A 6,000-nucleotide genomic window follows, 5' to 3' on the forward strand; every position below is an offset into this window, starting at 1 on the left:
AACTGCTTTTCAGCTTTTGCAGAATTCTATTATAGATTTCATTATAAAACCTCACCAAAATCATTATTTTTTTTATATTATAACTCAAAATAACACTAGTACAGAAAATGCTTTTTGCTACGCCCCTTTTGCGTCGGTTTTATATATAACCGTCGCTCAAAACTACTTAACTACTTTAAGCGTCGGTTCTGTCCAGAACCGACGCCTAAAATGAATTATTCTGATCTATAGCGTCGGCTCTTTTCACAGCCGACACCTAAAACCCAATCTTTTACGTCGGTTAAACATTACTCGACGCTTAAAACTAGTTATTGGCGTCGGTTTCCCGAACACCGACGCTAAAGGGTATATTTTAGCGGCGGTTCAGGATACCCGTGGCTGTAGCTGCAACTCTCTAGCGTCGCCTTTCTTTTAACCCGACGTAATAGACATTTTTTGAGATATTAAAAAATTAAAAAACTGAATAAGGTCGCGCGCATACTTGGCCCATCTGGTTTAGTTTCTCAATTGGCTCTATACGAAATTACTCTCAAATCTCAATTGCTCGAGCGAATCTCTCAGTGATTAATCTCTCAGCACTCAATCTCTCAGCGCTCAATCCCTCAACGCCCTATCAATCTCAATCTCCCAGGTAGGTGCTGCTCCCTCTCCGGGCTGTAGAACTAGGCTCTCTCTCCGGGCTGTGTTCAATCTCCCACCGAATCTCTCGGCTCTCTCTCAATCTAAATCTCTCTGGGGCTCAATTTCAATCGCTGGGTCTGCTACAAACTAGGGTTCTTTCCTCGATTGATTGTATCTCTTTGCTGGGTTTTTTGGTCGGCTGCAAAACAAGGGTTACTGGTATGTAGTTTAATTTGCTGGGTACTGTGATTTTGTTAAGTATGTTTGAAATTTTGCTAGTTGGGTTGTATTTCTTGGTTGGGTTTTTTGGTGTTTGATTCATATTGGGTGCTTGGTACTGGGTTGGGATTTTGCTGGGTTGGTTTGCTGGATTTTGTTTTCCAAATATGAAATTATGCACTCTGATTTTTTCAAGTATGAGAAGGCATATCCCAATCCTTGTTAGATGGTTCTTGTTTAACTTGTTTTTTCATCTTTGTAAGTTTCAAATAGTGTCAAAAAACCCAGTCTGGGTTTAACAATGTACCTGCATCAGAATTGGGGATTAATATGATGGATTAGTGGTGGACTTTGTTTAAAAATCTGCTCTCGAGTTGTTTATTACTATGCATGTTTATTGTGATATGATGTATAATGTTGCAGGTACATTGAGAATTTGTGCAAGGAGATGAATGATGATAGATTTGCATTTATGTCACCATCTAGACTGGTGATAAATCACAAGCGTGAATATAACCGTATTGAGGAAGTCACTCAGTATATGACAGAGTTTTTAGTTACAAACAAAGATAAGCGTTTTATCTTTGCACCATACATCCAAGAGTAAGAACAAAATAAATTTATTTGAGTATTTTCATTGACATTATAATTTCTATATATGTTTAAAATTTATGTGTGCATTGTTGTAGTGATCATTGGATGTTGCTTCTATTCTGTTTGGATGAAAGTGTCATTTACGTGTTTGATTCATTGAGAAGGGAGCGGGATATTCGGTTGACAACACCTACACGAACGTAAGTCATATTTGATGTTAATTTGAAGAAGTAAATGATATAAACGATGCAGATTATGTAACCTATTCTTATTGTATAGGGCATATAAACTGTATGTAGCACAAGGTGGCAGGAAGAATAACCGAAAGGAATTTCTTTGGTGTCATGCAGATGTTCAGGTGGTACTTGTTGATTAATATGATTTTGTTCTCTGACATTATTCATTCTGATAATATTCTTGGTTTCTTTGTATAGTGTCCTCAACAACAAGGAGGTACAGAGTGCGGTTTATTTGTTATGAGGTACATGCATGAAGTATTCCTGCTTTCTCAAAAAAATCCTAATACCAATTGGAAAGAGGTAAGAGCAAAATATATAGTTAATGATTCTTATAGGTATATTGAACTCATTATTTTGTCTAAATATGTTAATATCATCATTTGCATTTTCAAGGGCCTTGGTTCAAGAAGGTATTTAAAGAAGGAACTCAATGAGGTTCGGGAACTGTGGGCTGAGTTTTTTCCAGTTGAATGTCTATAATGAGGTTTAAAAACAACTTCCATTAATTAAATTATATGTATTCATTTGTAATCATATGACTACTAACTTGCTTTACTTGTTCATATGTACAGATAGTTGACGGACTTTAATGGCCACTACAAGCTTTTTAGTGGTAAGGACGAGAGCGAAGACTGAGGCAGCTAACTTATTACTACGTATTGATTTCATAATTTCTAGTGTGGACATGTAATTTGACAAGAATAATTATGGGTTGTAATACATTTAATTTTAATGTACATTGATTAATTCCAAGTTAAGTTTGTGTAATTTTAGTTTATTAGTGCTATTGACTTTGGGCATTTGGTGTTGGATTCATTTACATTACTGAATGATGCACAGGGTTAATATATATATAAAAAAGGGTTAGAAGCAAAAAAATATCTATAAATTAAAAAAAAAACACTTTAAGCCACGGCAGTTTGAAAGCCGACGCTATAGGTGTAATCTTTAGCGTCGCCTATTTGACTACCGACGCATAAGATACAGGCCAAAAAAATGAATTTAAGCAACGCCGATATGACCACCGACGCTTAAGGTACGACTTCTTGCGTCGGGTCTTTGACCTGCGACGCATAAAACTAAACTTTAGGCTACGGCATTGTACACACCCGACGCACAAAACTAACTTTAGGCGTCGGTTGACAGGTCTACTGCGTCGGCAGTTAACCGTGGCAATATACACTTAAGCGTCGGTGTTTTTAACCGACGCAATTGATACTACCCTATAGCGTCGGGTTCATATACTACGCTGGACTGCCGACGCTAAAGGCCTAATTTAACCGTAGCTAAAAGTCGTTTTTGTACTAGTGTAAGTAAATATCAAAAAAATTACCAAACAGTTATCTGATTTCTACAACATCACTTATTTTACCAGCACTTTTTCTGACAGCACATCAATTTTTAACAGCACTCCCAAACAGACCCTAAGTCTTTTGTTTCAAACTACTTCTTGTAATGAATACTCCCTCCACATTCAGCAGAAGTTTTCACCACTTTCTCATACACCACTTCCCTCCGTCAACCCATCACCTTCTCCGCCGACGACGCCTCCCTCAACCGCCCTTTTCTGATCTCCACTCCACAAAAGTCAACTCGCAACCCGGTCAATTTTGACTCCTCTGTCGGCAATTCCATTCGCGATTGCACGCTCGATATTTTGAGTATTGTTAGTACTCTACTTTTCGGCGTTGGTTGTAGTGCTCTCACCGCCGCCTTCATATATTTGGTTTGGTATATTTGCTGGCCCGGATTTTTTATTTCGGTGCTAATGAATCTGATGAGGAGGATGACGGTAATGTTACAGCTGCCAAGAGGAAACTGGGTTATGTCGTTGTTGCGGTTGATGCTCCTACTCCCGTTAAACAAGTTGAGTAGGGTGGTCATCGTCCTCTTCGCGGTCGTGTGCGGAAGATAACGTAGCAGTTGTGGCTAAGGTGGCCTAGGGTTGCGGTGACGGTTTCATGATCAGTATCAGTATGAGATCCGGTTTCAGAAAGGAAGCAGTTAATTACGCCTTAATTGAGTGCGTAAATTGTGCCTCATAATTGAGAGCGTAAATTGTGCCTCCTAACGAGGGCGTAAATTGTGCCTCCTAATTGAGGGCCTAAATTGTGCCTTATTTGTGGGCTTTAATTGTGTCTTAATTAAGGACGTTAATATTTTTATTAATTGTGTCTTAATTAAGAGTTTAATTGTCTCAATTATGATAACTCATAATTTTGTGAATATTTTGATCAGCACATGCATATACACGTGATTTTATTAATAATTAATTATTGATATATTTTTTATTTTTATAATATATATAATTTGTTATATGTATCGACTTATGTTTTTCTTGTTTCTTATGTTTTATTTTCAGGAATCTTGGAAAAAGACGGGTTTTTCTTTTCGGACATTAAAGTTTTATTGTCTAAATTTTCCCGGTCATCTTGCATATCCGACAGTTAGATAATAAGCTTTCTTGAATGAAATAATTATCACGGTTAATTGCCGATTCGTATATGTGAGATTTATTCTCAATTTCAAAAAAAAAAAAAAAAAAAAACCTATACAGAAATATCATCATATATTTTGGGCCTCCAAGACTGCAGCTGCATCTAAGGAAATGTCTATGGCCTAAGGCCCAATTGTTTGGGCTTATTCAAAAAAAAAAAATACTATAGGTTAGTACTTTTAAACCGACACAAACCAACAATCTGTCGGTTTGTCAAACCTAAACGATAGGTCCTAATTATTTAAATTTGAAAATTTAGTAACCTGATTTCTTTTTTTTTTTTGAAACTTAGTAACCTGATTTCTAATAATACGACTTCATTATAATAGATAAATTTATGTAGTAAAATCTTTTAAACTAATATTTCCACACCCGGTAAAATTATAAATATTAATTATTAAAAATTATCATATGTAAAGAATTTTTTTATTGAAGTGATGGTATAATTCGTAGTTATTTTTCAAATAATTTTATGTATGGGACACTAAGCACTTTGGAAACAAAAGATCCGGCTAGTTAAAATGTTTGAACCAAGTATTCGACAAAACAATCACTCTTGAAGCTACAGGAGGTGCAACAATGTTCAAACGACCGTTTTATAATATAATACAAAATAGTAATTTTTTTAATTTAAGATATTATTTTAATATATAAATTTTTACATGTGTTATAATTGTGTTTTGTTATTAAAGTAATAATATATTTAAATTACTATTGCATCGAAGAAAAGATGATGGGAAGGATATGTTACAATAGAGATCAACTAAATTTTTATGGATAAAAATGATTTTAGACGTGAATAATGATGCTAGTAAGATATTTTTTGAATGTCAGTGTATGTTACTAATTAGATATTTTTTTAATATCATGTATATTAAGACATCATTAAGATATTAGGAGCTCACGTTCTTTTTTAAATTCTTAAATTTTGATTTAATACTATCATTTTAGGATATTATTCGAATTGTTCTTAGTTGTGTTATGTTTTGTCTTCTAAAATATCTTGTTTGAAAACTTTAAATTATTTTATATCTTTTATAATTACAAATGCAAACCGTCTATAATTTCATAATTGTAAAACTTCAATTTAATATTCTATTGATCGACAAATCCTAAAAGGATATTGAACTGTGAAGAATGCCCGGGATCGAACCGTGCAAAATTATGTTGTTTGTTGCTGACCATTCCAACCTTTAACTCTATAATAATACGATATTGTTCGCCCGCACGATTTTATTTTTGACGGACAATAACTCCTAACAGAATGAATCATATAATACACCTAATTCAATAATATGAAAAAGAGTCGAGATTAGTCTTTAGAATAATCAGCTAGGAGCATGTAATGAGAATTTATCATTACAAATTTATTTAAATTACATATGGACAAGTATTGTGAAAAATTAAAATTCTTCGAAAATGATTATTATTATGAGATGGAGAGATTATTTATTTTTTACTTACTTTTCAAATATAATCATTATATTATAATTTTTAATATTTAACTGATTTAAACATATAAACAACTCCGGCCAATTTGATAGTTAATAATGAGAGATTATCTAGGATATAAATTATAGGTCAAGCTATACAAAAATATTGGAATATTCGAAAAATCCGATTTCCGTCAGAAAAATTCGCATTCGTATCGGAGAAAAAGCGGATATTATTCTCCGAAATAAAGTGGATATTATCTGTAATCAAATCAGTGATATTCGAATCCGAAATTAAATACATATATGATATTTAAATTATATAATATATAATAATATATAATCAAAATTTTATTCTATTAGCTTGTAGTGTGTGTATGCATTAAGTAATATATAT

The 6,000-nt window shown here is 33.6% G+C and overlaps 1 long non-coding RNA gene across 1 annotated transcript; it reads left to right on the plus strand.

Annotated features, from left to right (window-relative positions):
• The first annotated feature begins 1,535 nt into the window (after positions 1-1,535).
• Positions 1,536-1,974, plus strand: LOC108226640 (uncharacterized). The gene is made up of 3 exons (XR_010284558.1): positions 1,536-1,634; positions 1,714-1,792; positions 1,869-1,974. It is a non-coding gene; the product is annotated as an uncharacterized LOC108226640 (long non-coding RNA).
• Positions 1,975-6,000: the final 4,026 nt, after the last annotated feature.

Source organism: Daucus carota, chromosome 6 (assembly GCF_001625215.2).
Source record: "Daucus carota subsp. sativus chromosome 6, DH1 v3.0, whole genome shotgun sequence".
NCBI lineage: Eukaryota > Viridiplantae > Streptophyta > Magnoliopsida > Apiales > Apiaceae > Daucus > Daucus carota.